This window comes from Halictus rubicundus, chromosome 18, assembly GCF_050948215.1.
Source record: "Halictus rubicundus isolate RS-2024b chromosome 18, iyHalRubi1_principal, whole genome shotgun sequence".
NCBI classification, from domain to species: domain Eukaryota; kingdom Metazoa; phylum Arthropoda; class Insecta; order Hymenoptera; family Halictidae; genus Halictus; species Halictus rubicundus.
In genome coordinates, this window is record NC_135166.1 from 6,231,854 (window position 1) to 6,245,759 (window position 13,906).

The 13,906-nt window shown below is 42.7% G+C and overlaps 1 protein-coding gene across 1 annotated transcript in view; it reads right to left on the minus strand.

Annotated features, from left to right (window-relative positions):
- The window catches only part of Neo (ZP and PAN domain-containing protein neyo), a 390,616-nt gene that overhangs the window by 344,034 nt on the left and 32,676 nt on the right, over positions 1–13,906 (minus strand). Inside the window, exon 2 of the mRNA XM_076803529.1 lies at positions 4,341–4,383. The gene's annotated coding sequence lies outside the window, so the exon portion shown is untranslated. The remainder of the gene's footprint in view (positions 1–4,340; positions 4,384–13,906) is intronic.

The window sequence follows — 13,906 nt, forward strand, 5'->3', positions numbered from 1 at the left end:
CGGGACATGCTGACCACAGTAAAAACGGCTCGAGGGCCGCGGATAAAGGGTCGCGGGCGACTGCCCTTCACAATATTTATTCGAAGTAACCGGCGAAACAGGGTGCAAAGAGGGGGGTGGGGAGAGACAGAGGGGAGGGGTGAACAGGGCTCGCGATCAAAGCGGTCCGCGAAAAATATCCATCGCCGTAAAAACTGTTCCACATTCGACTGCCGTTCATCACTCGGCTTCTTTCGGCGTGGCTCTCGCGTGCGTACGCGCGCGTTCTCTCGGTGCTTCTCTCTCTATATATTTTCCTTTTTTTTTTTCGCTCGGCGTCGTTCGCGAAACGCTCCCAGCACTTTGCCTGGCCCCGGTGGCATCGGCTCGGAGAGTTCCACCCCCGGTTTTCACATCGCGCGCAATTTCCAAGCACACTTGTCTACGCGGTGTCGACGACGGCGCCGCGGAATGGAGCGAGCGAAGGAACGCTCGCACAAAGAGACATCTGAAATTTCTGCGCTCGGGAACGTTTTTCGGGGGAAGTATGACGACGCGGTATAGGGGGAGCTAGAGGGGCTTGGTGGGGAATTAATGGCGTGTGCACCGCGAATAAAGTGCCCCTGTGCGGCCGGTGAAAGCGGCAAAATAGGTTCGCAGCAAAAGACAGTCGGGCAGACCGTGGATGAGGAAGTAAAAATAGTGCACGGTTAAATTTACATCGGCTCAGGAGCCAGCAGGTGAAACCTCGATCCATTACGCACCATGATCCCCATTTGGGATCGTGAAATTGGGTGCAAAGAGACATCTGAGATTTCTGGACCCGGGAACGTTTTTTGGAAGAGGTATGGCGGCGGTATAGAGGGGGTGGTTACTGGGGGGATTAATGGCGTGTACACCCCGACTAGAGTGCCCCTGTGCGGCTGGTGAAAGCAGCGAAGAGCTCGGTAGGTGGTAAAAGACAGCCGGGTAGATCGTAGATGAGGAGGAAATAGAAATAGTGGCCGAGTAGGATGGGGGTAGGGAACGTAACCACGTTTAGTAAACACGAGGGTAAGTTACATCGTCGTGCGGCAAACGACAAAACAAAGTTTGATACGCGCAGGGAGCTACGTCGCCTCTGGTCCTCTCTCTCTCTCTTTATCTCTCTCTCTCCCTCTATCTCCCTCTCTCCTCTTTCTCTTTCTCTCTGGTTTTCTCTCGCTCCCTTGTTCTATCGGCCGTCCTTTCTCCGCGTTCTAGCGCCCCCGCTGAGAGTTTACGGGCTTGTCCAGCGAACTCTGGCGAGGCTGTTTATCCGCAAAAGTAATTACCCGTTGTCATCGCTCGATTTCATCGCGACCGCCGCCGCTGGTGGCGACAAGGCCCCCCTCAACCCCCTCCCCCTCGCCTTCCTCCCTTATTCCTGCTGTCTTTTCAGCTCTCAGGAAGACACCTCGCGCTTCCGGCTGGGCGGACTCTGTAAAACCGCGCGGACACTCGGAAACACCGTCTTCCTTCGAGCAAAGCGGATTATGCAAAATACCGGGGACCAATGGATGCGATTCTTGAAGCAGCCCTGAATTGATTCAGCGAGTTCTCCCGTTGACAACGGTGTTCTTTGCTGGACAGTTGGATAATTGTTTGGAATGTTACTCTGTGTCGTCGCTGCACTGCGCATTTATGTTAGAGATAAAAATTGTGGGCGTTCATTTCCTTTCTGAATAATTCTGGTTGAGGTGCCATAGTAAAACAGTATTTTTATATTCTTTCTATGTCTATAATTCAAAATAATTCATTGCCACGTGTCTTTAAATATAATAAATTGTTAAATGTCCAAGCGCGGTACGAGTAAATATACTCGATTTGGTATGGAAAAAATGAAAAATTGCTTTTCGCTCTCGCGAGAAGCTCCGTGTTGTTTCTTTGTTCTCTAAAAAAAAAATCGCAAGACATCGGCTAATAACCCATATTAAAACTGTAGCCGCGTACTAACATAAGTGCGAGCATCATCGTGAATCTTAGATAAGTATCGATAGATATCATTTACACGTTCCAATCAGAAGAAATCACCGCACGATTGCCGACGCCTCCTGTACGGTTTAGAAAAATCTGTCTATCAGCATGAAACTAACATCGATAATACTTCGATTTATCCGTGAAACATCGTACGGAGATAAGATTCGAAACTGTCATATACGATGGGATTGACATATTGACGTTTATCGTATATGCAATCGGTCGTTGTGATCTGTTTCAGTGAATGTCTATCCAAGGCGATTGGATATTCTGATAGTATCTATCACAGATGCAATTCGGTATCTGTCACTTCATTAATGCATCCTGTATCTTAAACAGCCGTGAACCCTTTAATGGATCGATTAAATTACAGGATCTATTAAATGCGGTGTCGCGACAGACGGGTTATATCGAATGCACATATGCCATGTTGAACGCGTATTTGTTGTTAAATCCTTCGACACGAGAATGTTCACTAAAGACTGATATTTTACACAGTTTATTCCATAACTGTTTATATTTATTTTATTCGCAATACTTAACTCTATTTTTTGTCCGGACAGCTTCAGTTTATTAGTCAGTCTTGCTAAATATTAATTTTAGATTCTAAGGAAACAGTTGGCTAAGCACCATGAACAAAACTAGTGGTAATTATGTTTCCAAAATAAGGAAAAATTGACTAGAATTTCAACATAAAATACTGAAAAGTGTTTCACTTTCTCGAACTCAATTAGTTGATTCATCTCTTAATAATGAATTTCATTTCAACCAAGAGATTAAATGGAACGAAATAACCAAAATTAGGAATAATTGCTAACCTTTTATAGACTAGAATTTTTTGTTAATATTGAAAATAGTTTTCTTTAAGAAGCTAAATTCTATATCAAAGTTTCCAGTTCTGGGAACAAATAAAAAATACTGATCTGTCGCTAAAATAATTAAATAGCAACTTTAGTAATTGAATACGTAAGCCTGATGTCACCAATATGGCAACCAATATTCGTCCTCGAAGGGTTGAAGTATAAATTTACTAAGTTAGTAACCAGTTGGAAAGCATACTTAAACAACACTGCAGTGTGCGAAATGCACAAAGGTGGGACGCTGGAAATCGCTATATTGTGTCGTTTAAAACAGAGAACTCGCGAGAACGTCAGCAGTCTGTTGACAGTCAAGTATCCATGTAACAGCTGAGCGTGAAACAAGATGGAATTGGCTCACCTAATGTCCTTGTATATAATTCAGAGCGAGCAAAGAGCTATTCGACGCGGAATTTCATTCGGCGAACGGGTCTGCGAGCCACAAAACTGCGCCTCGTGACATAGTCTCTTTGTTCGTGCCTGAAGAACGATTAATTATATGTTTGCGGGGGAATTCGAGGCACTCGTGCGATCCGCGTTCTCGTTACAGGTGACGCAACGTGGTTTATCAGAGCCCGTGCGAATTAATCCGATGTCAGCCAGCGATCGAAGATAATGATCCGCGCTCGACGTATTCGTTTTGCTATAAAATCCCACTTCTCGTACTCGAAATATTTCATTTTCTATCTTCGACTTCACAGTCAAAATTTAAATGCGTTTCAAGATTATCGAAAAACCACGACGACACGGTATCGATAAAGAAGCATAAATTATCATAGAATGAAAAATAAATTGATATTTTTATGGAAAATTATAAATTAAGCTTCCAGAGTAAGATTCCATTTGTAATTTCTACAGGATCTTTACTATTTCTTTATTATTTCCTCTTCGGAAAATATAAATTACTTCAGAAAGAAAAACGGAATGAATTTTCATGGGGAAGGAAGGCTTTCCCCGCAATATTTATAAACTAATATCCTACAGTCTTTGTTATTCTTATTAATCTTTATTATTTTTGTATCGCTTCCTTGTTATTTTTTATGTTGGTACAATCTTTTCAGTTCCTACGATATTTGGAGATTTTATGGAGATACAAATACTTCTCGAAGCGAGTCATAAAGTTTGAGAAATGAGTTGATAGATAAAAATACATGAAAAATGTAGACTACAGTTGCCAGGTGTCATACTGCATCATGTTTATAAATATTAATTGCGCCGCGGTATCATCTGTCTATAGAAACAAACAATATTGGTACACAGATAATATTTGCAAATTGAAAAAGTGAATAATGCGCAAACACGATAACCAAACAGTATCCTCCGACACGAACACCTGATGATTCTTCAAAATGGCCAGTTCCCAAAAAATGGTTTAAAGGAATTTTGTTTGCACTTTTCCTAGCAATTTATGAGGGAAATCGATGATGTATGTACAGTGTCATATATTTCTGACGATTTCTCGCATTTTCATACGTAAAAATAATTAAAACAACGCCGGAGACTTACCTTCCGCTTGTAACTGCTGGCGTCTGGAAATCCTCTGCCTTTTCTGCACACACACAAATTCAGACAAGGTTAGACTTGATACACAAGAACTGCTTTGCACGAAAATAAATATACAAGAGAAGAGGAGAAACACGAGAAAGTCTACCGAGTGAAAACTGATGTAAGAACGAAGCACAACCCAAATACTCAGACAGCGTGAGCATCGAATTTAACACAATTGCTTAGCGATGCGAGAGGACTTGTCTGTAAAAAGCATTTGCAGCGACGTTGTTCAATCGCGGAGACAATATTCATTAAAATAGAATGTTTTACAGTCTGACAATTCGTAAGATCGGGTCTCCAAAACACTTTGCTAGTTGTTTAATCGTTACTAAAATGTTACGTTTCTAAAATGAAAAAATTGTAAAAATATCGCAGAATCTTTGCCTGTGGTTTATTTTTTAATTAATTTCGCTCACAGTGGAGATCCAATTAATTTCTCGATGTCTTATATTTACAATTACAGAATTTCTAACCAACGTTAAAGATGGCGAAAGACTCACAGAATCTTTGTCTGTGGTTTGCTTTCAAATCGAATTGACTCACAGTGGAGATTACGCAATTACTCTATTTGTAATAAGCGTCGTCTGAATCGATTTGAAGAAATTAATTTTCTTTAATTGTTTGCCCCTTCCCCAGACGCGTTTGCGGAACAGTTTCGATGAATCGAGTTTACGGAAGCCGAGAAGGCAGCCGCCAGCGCATGAAAATGAGGTTACAGAAGAGAAGAAAGTGTTTCGCGTGAAATTAATTTTTCCTGTCACTCACTCACGAATCGCGAAACTAAATTGTCGTGCTGGCTGCACGAAACAATGCCCCTCGACTTTTATTGTATTTGGTGACTACTCAAGCGTTGCCTTCTATTTGCGCAGCTAAAATGAACATGTCATTTTCTGCCCCTTGAACCCGTGATATTACCAGCTTCGACTGTACAAGTGCAAACGCCCCTTGACGCTCGCTAATTGCAATTCCATTTTTCTTGTCTTTGGAACTTGTTTTCCCGATTGAATTCCAAACGAGGAAATAATTAACTCTCTGGCACGATCATTTATTTTAACGTTGGAACGTTCGAACGACGCTTTTAAGTTGTCACTGAAAGTTGCGATTATTTAAAACAATTTTGAAATTGCTACGTATGTACTAGTCGGTCCCGGTTTCGTATTTAATTAATACATTCAATTCGCATCAGTTTCTTAAAAAATAGCTTGGGGAAAAACGAAACATTAATGGAACTATGATTATGATTTTTTTTTGTATGTTCGAGTTACTTGGTGATATTAAACATACAAATTGCGAAAGGAATTTTTCGAACCAGCCTAATATTTAAGAAATTGCTAAAAATTTTAATGACCTAAGCACGAGTAATGGTAATCAATTTCGTACGCACAGAAGGAAGTTAATCATGTGCAATGGAAATTTTAGAGGGTTAGAAGAAATGTCTTCGGATGAAAATATTGGGGTTAACTACTTTCGGTACTTAAAATGCTGTGTTAAATCTCCAGTGTTCTATGTTTTAAAGTACAATTTAATATGTGATCTTACTTGAGAATTATAAAATAGCTCAGCTTTATTAATATTATTATTAGTATCAATATTAATCCCAGGAATAGTTGCATATGAGTCTAGGACAATATTTCACCAATTTTTATTTTATACTCCAAACAAATCAATTTCATTTATAGCCTCATATTTTTAAGAAATACTTTACCTATTTATCTATTGTACATACTGTAAATTGATTCGTTTATGCCCGTGTTGTGAGAGGCATTTCTTAAAAATGTGACGCCATCGCTGAAGCATAATTTGAAAATTAACTCATTTACTTTGTCTTGCAACAAGGTAAAACTGATTATGTCCGTCACGTCAGAATTTTCAAAGACACAGTACAATGAAATAACGTTAGAACACACACGGACTCGAAATCATTGGACGCGTTAAAACGCCAGGAGTTTCGCCGACCAATTAAGCAAGTAAGCATCGAGAAGTTCCTATGCCTGAAAATTAAGAGGTTAAAATTTCAATGTGAAAACTTCGGGTCGAATTCGCATCGGATCCAACGCGTCCCGCCAGGCGAAGTGCAAGCGGCTGCACCGACACGGGTGCACATTGTGTGCCGCGTAAATTCTCGGCGTTATCTTTCGATCGGAGTAAATACTTGCAATAGCGGGCATTTATGAGGTGTTCTCGCGAGCGTGCAGAATTTGTCACGGGAAGAAGGAGGAGGGAACGAATCGAGACAGAGAAATGAAATACGGACTTGCCGGTGAAACGTGTTAATAAAGAGCTCGCGTGCGCGACGCCGGCGAAAACGGTGGCGCACGGAGAAATATACGTACACACACATATATATATATTCGTTTATATATATATATATATATAAACTTAATATTCGTTTTTTCGAGGCTCGTGCCACGCCGCGGGCGCTAAGAAGCGGCGACTTTAAGAAGCGGGCAAGCGAGATATGTACACGCGAAAAGGAGAGAAGGAAACGGCGGTATCGCGGAAGCGTGCGTGAGCGGAGCGCATTTATTGCCGGCGTAAAGTAAAATTACCGCTGCAACTGCTGTTACCGCAGAAGCAGCTCGCTCTTTCTCCTTTCATCTGGCCGTTGGCCGCGCGCGTAACGCAAAATTCCCATCGTTTTAGCGGCAACTGAAGCAGAACCATTTTCGGTGTGTATCTGCGAAACTGCATAACGGGACCGGACCCCAAGCATTTCCCTCCCGTCTTTCTTCCCGCGCACCGGTAGGAGAGAATCGAACGAGATCCTCGCCCTGAATTTTTCCAACCGAAGCTTCCGCCGAACATGCTCGCTAACGCGCGTGCCGTAATTTTTCAAACGGCGAATTAGCCCGAGCACAGTCGTTCCCGCGATTAACTCCGTTTACCCGTTTGCGCGATCTCTTTCTGCTTCTTTCTTTCTTTCTTCGTTGCTTGCTTGCTTGCTTGCTTGCTTGCTTGCTTGCAGCGCATATCGTGGGATTCCACTGATGAAAACTTCGACCACTTCGAAGTAACGCTTCCAGAGTCTTTCGAGAACGACGCAGCGAAGTCTTTAGCGTCGAGAGAGCGTGCTGCAAATTTTTATTCGAGCCGAGCGTCTACGATTTTCATCCAACCGTGGATTTTACGTACTCTATGACAGACACCGGTGGTCGAAAATTTTTAACCCTTTGCACGCGAAGCTATTTTAACACCAAAACGAAACATTTCTTCCGACCAAGAATATTTCCCGTCTATACATATATTTTTCATGTTACACATTCGAAAATGGTGCAATTTATTCCTACAATACTGAAATGTTTAGTAATTTATCAAATACAAACAAGTTTAATAATTTAAAAAATATTTTGAATAATGATACAGCAATTTTTAGCGGTGCCTTACAGTGCTAAGGGTTAACACTAAACGTACCGAGCTATAAATGTAACAGGTACATGTTGCCTTATAAAAATAAAGATTTAATTTATTTAGACTTTGCGCGATTCTTATTGCAATGCGCGCTCTACTAAAGATATTTATTGAATCATTGCTGATGAAAGCATCTTTATAATTTCAAAAATTGTCAAATAAAAAATCTAGATCCGGTCATTTGACCGGTGGTGGTACGTTTAGCGTTACATAATATAAAGAGTAACCGAATAAAATATTTACCGAAATGTACCGAATATATAAAATATTATTCAGAGAGTTATGGAATATTTTGCAATTGAGTTCGGTCGGTTTGAAGAATACTGTACTGAACTCGCGGTGTAAAGTGTATTCCAAATATTTCTGCGATTTTATCGAGGTATAGAAAGAGGTGATTCCCGAGGCCATTTGCAATCACTTTTCCCTTTGCGAAAATGTTCTACGCGGCTTTTTTGAGGAGTTATTAACGAATAACACGGGACCAATCAGGGCGCGGCGACAACGGACGGATTCCTCGGCCAATGGCCGACGTCACGCTCACCGGAAGCCGCTGTATACCAATTTAATTCTTCTTCTAGGAATTTATTAACGGATTATGACGGATTCTAATACTTTTAATTTACGAATATTGAGATTGTAAAGACGCATTCTTGAGGGATTATTTAACAAATTGTTTTCTTTGCGTATATATTATTTAAAAAATAGGTAAGAATTTTGATAGATACATTCATTTTTATAAAGTAACGTGAAATAGTCATTTCTGAAGCTCCGTAAACCCAGTGTTCAAAGAAATTATTTCAGCCACGTAGATAATCGTAAGGGGTTAATTACCTAGAGTTGATGATGAGCGTATCCAGCACTACGACACGTTTGAAATTACAAAACGCGAGCTTCGGAGTACATACAGTGATTTCTGTATATGTCACCACGACCTGGATGATAAACGTCGCGGAATGAACACATTCGCGACGGGATGTACCGCCGGTGGTAGAAATGCAACTGCCAAAATATGGGCCCGTCGTGAACGTACCCACTACCGCGGGGTGTACCCCGTGAGGGGCCCTGAAGCTCGAGAGGCCTCGGACGCCGAGAAGTATAAATATAACACGGCTCGGATGTGCCATAATTTCTCTGATGCTTGTTCTGTCTTAAATTGGATCTACTAATTTTTCTTATGACCGCATAAGATCCGCTATGTAATACAGTGATTTTCTCTGTATATGTCGCCGAGGCCTCGATGATAAACGTCGCGGAATAATCCCCACGTCGAGGAGTGTAAACACAACACGGGTATGTTTCCTGGACGATGCACGACGCTGGCAAGACCCCTATTGTTGACATATACCGCGTAAAAGATTGCGTATCGACGAGAGCGTCGCGCGTCGAGTAAACAAGGATCGCCAAAAATTCGATTCAACAGTTGGCCAATTATTAGCACAGGATGGCACGTCTGGCGAAAGCGAAATCTCGCGGAAGTGGTTTAGCAGCCGTTGATGAGTGGCAATGGGAGCAGGCAAAATCGCCGCGGGCCATTTAACGAAACCGTCGAAATCTCCGTAGGAGTTGCTCCTGGCAGCTCGTCGTCGTCGTCGTTGTCGCTGCCGCACGGAAACGTATCAATACAAGAATCCTCGGTATCGCATGCTCGCTCGCCGTAGCCGGGGCGATAAGGATAACAGTGGAGTCACGTTAGAGAAATGTAAAACGGGAAACCGCCCACGCCAGCGCGCCGCTAAGTTGCCTGTGAATCCGGCTAGGTCAGCGGAACTCGAAACTCTTTTTATTACAAAGAAAGCGGAGAACTTTTGATCGTGAATGCACGCCTCTAACGTAGCTCTCGCAGCTCTCTTGGCATCGCGATAAACCGAGTTATCGCGTTGTTCGTCTTTCGTGTAATCTTCCATTACCCGAATCTGCCGCGACACATTTTTACACGCTCAAGGACACGGTGGACTCTGTTGCGCGCTGTACGCGGGATTAACCGGCGACACCGGGGTCCGATTTGACCCGTAGTATTTTTATACTCAATATAAGATAGATTGCAGATAAGAGAAAGATCAACTCGTTATAAATGTGACGGTGGCCATCTTGGACCAGGGCTACGGATTAAAAAATCATTTTCATACCTGAACACTGAGGTTCTTTATGCAGAATAGAAATTGTTTGCATCAATTTGGAGAAACAGGGGCGATCAAACAATTTCTTTATTTATTTTTTTAATTGAATTCGAAAGTGGTGTTCCTGAATTCTTTTCATCTGTCCACTGCTTTAAATTGCACTCATTCAGTCATAAATTCATAAATTTAGTTTGTTAGATTAATGCCACTGAATTTTAATTTATTAAGACTGAAATTAACTAGATTAGAAGAATAATTATTATAAGACTGTGTAAATTTCGTTAATAATAAGATCGAAAAAATGCAAGAAGGTTTCAGGACTACTGGGTGTATCATATATTTTAACTTTTCCATTTTTATTTAACATCACTTCGATTTATCATAGAATTTTTAAGATTGGCAGTCGAATTGAACAGTAAAAGGAATCCGAGTTTTCAATTGGCGTCGCGATTATTTATTTATGGTTAAATATGTATTTTTACGCGATTGCGGCAAATTTCTGAGATAGAAGATTTTCAGTTTTTTTTCCAGGATAAGGAATTTTTTAGTCACTGGAAGAAATTAAGTCGACGCAGTTTTCGCGGAATTAGATATGGCAATGGGAATTCGCGTATACCTATGCAATTTATATATTGCCAGGGGAGTACACCGTATGTAGCAACACAATTGACATTTCGTCAATTATGTTTCCTGAATACGATACTCGCGAGACGAGTATAGAATCCGAAATGCGATCAATTTAGCCGAGGAAGCAACTTGCGGAAATAAGTTTCTCCTCTGCTTTTCAACGGAAACTGAATTTAGGGATGCTATGCGTGAACACAGCTCTCTATTAAACAGTCTTCCGAGACGGGTCGGTCTGAAATTCAACATTTTCGGAATACTGGAAATGAATGAGACGTTGATTGAATTTTTACGTAGCGAAACGAAAGCGGGAAAATTGTGACGAGTTGAAAATTTTGCGCGAAACGAAGATAAAAATACGAATCCGGATGCTTTCGATATTTCCAACAAAATTTTAATCGAACGCGGAAAACTTCCCGTCGGACCGAGTCGACATAATTGTTTCGCGGTAATGAGACAGCGCAACGATTCCCGCGCGTATAATTACCGAAATTAGCATCGGCGCGGGGCTTCAAATTAATTTCGGATTATAGGACTTAAGTCCTTCAATTCTCCAACACGTCCCTTGGCGTTGAATTTCCGTTCTGTCAAAGAACGACTAATTCCACGCGGAGTGCACAACCCCGGCAACAAAACTTCCATCGAAAATCGAAAGGATAAAATCGTTGGTCGTTCACAAATAATAAAGCGACGCGGTGGGCAGAATGGTCTCCCGTGTTTGTCGCTTCGTGCGCCGCGTTTCCCGAGAAAAATCTGTCAAATTGTCACGAGGAACGGGACGGAGGATTAAATATTTGAAAATCCGCGGGACCGAGGAAACGGACGCGGTCCGAGAGGATTTCGCTTGCGTTTAAAGATCGAGACTCGAAGCGTCCATAAATAATGTTTTGTCCGGCTAGCGCGAGTCAGCGAGACGTTTTCCTGTTGTTTCGCCGGGACAACAACAGACGCTGTTTAACGGTGAAGCATTAAATTTTAAGCGAGCGGTAGTCGCGGCTGGGTTCGCGACAATTTTACGCGGAGGGAATGGCAGCGTCGCCGGTCGGTCGGTCCGTGTATTACACATCTTTTTAACCCCCGACGCTCGGTTTTGTACGCTTTGCAAATATTCAAATGGCTCCGCTAATGGACCCTCTTTCCATCCGCGCGCTCCGGTGTTGCATCAAAGTGGCACAACGCGTAGCGGAGCGCTCGAAAAGGTACATCCATCTTCCCTTGACCCACCCAATGCACTGCCGGGATCCGAAAATTACGGGCTAACGGAAAGTCTCCGCCCGTCTCGTTCCTTCTCCCCTCGCCCCATCCCCTTCTTCTTCTTCATCTTCTTCCTCCTCTTCCTTCTTGTTACCTTCCTCTTCTGACTCGCTTCGGCCCCTTTCTCACTGTTTCTTGGTTTCCACCATTCTTCCGCGCTGGTCATTGACTTCACCTTGCCCAGGTCCAGTGATCGCAACAGAATCGCAATCCGTTTGCGTCCGTCTTTTTTTTTTTTGCATAGCTGAAATCGCATCCGCGATTCGCCAGATCAATGAAATCCGCTCCGTCCTTCGACGAGAACGCAACCCCGTCGTCGGACGATATCTGACGCCGCTTCGTTGCGCTCGACGTGCACTGCTGAAATGCATTTTATCGCGACTAGCCTTTGACGTTGACAGCGAGATTTGTTAAAAATGTTAGTCAGTTTGTCCTCCTTGTCTTTTCATTATTTTTCTTTCTCTGGTTCCGAGTAAACAGTACGTTCTGCAAATCGCAATTTAGTGTGCCATTGCATTCTGCATCCATCGTGTTTCATCATCTCGAAAATTAATCAAAAACAGGATGCAATTCAAACATATACGGACAAATACTTTAATAGAAATTCGTTGATGGAATTCGCATTTCATATAGTCGTGTAATACAACGCCAACGCAACAACGCTCGAAAAGCTTCTTTCATTTCCGACCTTGTATGACCTTGACACGGTCATTGCGTTGTATACGAACGAATTTGTCTTGACACGCGTTTTCATAGGATATGCACAAGAATATGCAGCAGTTCGTTTAGAAAATTGAAGGTCACCTTCGCTTCTAATGAAGATAGTGCAAACACAAAAAGAAATTACATGCGGCGTGACGTTGCTTGCAGGAAACCTCTTCCAATTTTTTCGAATATTTATTATTTTTATTCTGTGTAGAAAAATGCTTGCGTTCTCCTTAGACACAGAGGATTTTACTAAATTGTTGTTGGTAGTTTCTGGTGCTGCATTTCGAGGGCGGAGCTTGAATCCTCGCGGGTAGGTGACCTGTTAACTATCGAATTACGGGTTTTTTCGCGTCGGCGCGAGACTCTCCGAATTAGCGGTGCATCTGTCTGGTCGATCCGACAATGAGGGAAGTGCATTCTTACATCCAGGAAAGCGTACGTCATGCGTAACGAGACTACGTGACGTGACATACGGTATAAAACAGCGGAGCTTACGAATCCGAGGCGTAGCTGGTCTCTCTCTCTCTCTCTCTCTCTCACTCGCGCGCTTTTTCTCTCTCTCCGGCGTCTGAAAACAAATGCTGCGAAGCCTATGAAGTTGTTAGTCACGCTTCTTAGAGTTGTCTGGCTCGTTGACCGCCTCCTTTATTCTCTTCCAGTTCGTTATCGTCGAGTGGCAATTCGACTGTCTTTAATTACGGGTGCCGGGCCGACCTGGCAACTGGCCTGATTGGAAGAAAATTTCACGTTTAAAATTCCTTGTCGCGGATGATTTACGCGGGACCTTCGAGCACCGAAAGAATTCCTTTCAGCTGGAATGCCGAACGTCGGAACTTCTGCTCACCGCATACTCCGTAAATTAAATCGAACGTTGAATTCGATATTCCCTGACTATCGCCTCGGACAGGAAATACCTTATGGATTACCGTTGGTACAGTCCGCTCTCCCAAACTCACTCGGCACCGACGTTTGTAATCCTCTTCGATCGGCTTCTGCTCCTCCCGGAAGAGAGCAACGCGCGCTAGGCGCGCCTTCGGGCATCTGAATCCTGCCTCGTACTTCCAGACCAGTGATTTGCAATTCCCTACACTTACCAGGTGTGGACAAAACGATCGAATCATTTTTATTCCTCTGTTACACTGACGCGACCTCCGTGGACGTTTCTTTTACTCGAAACGATGCACCGATAGTCTCATCCACGAGGGTCTGGGCAACACGGAAGTTACATTCCTCTGTAACTTTTGTTTCGAGGGAGGCTCATCTTCACCGATTGGTGAAGATATCGAAGCAATATTGCCACTGATTGATATGTGAAGTTTCAATTCGATTGCATCAGTCAGCTGTACGCATACCGATCCTGAAGCGTGGAATAACAAATTTCATACTCGTCTTCCTTCGGGATTAGTCAAATTC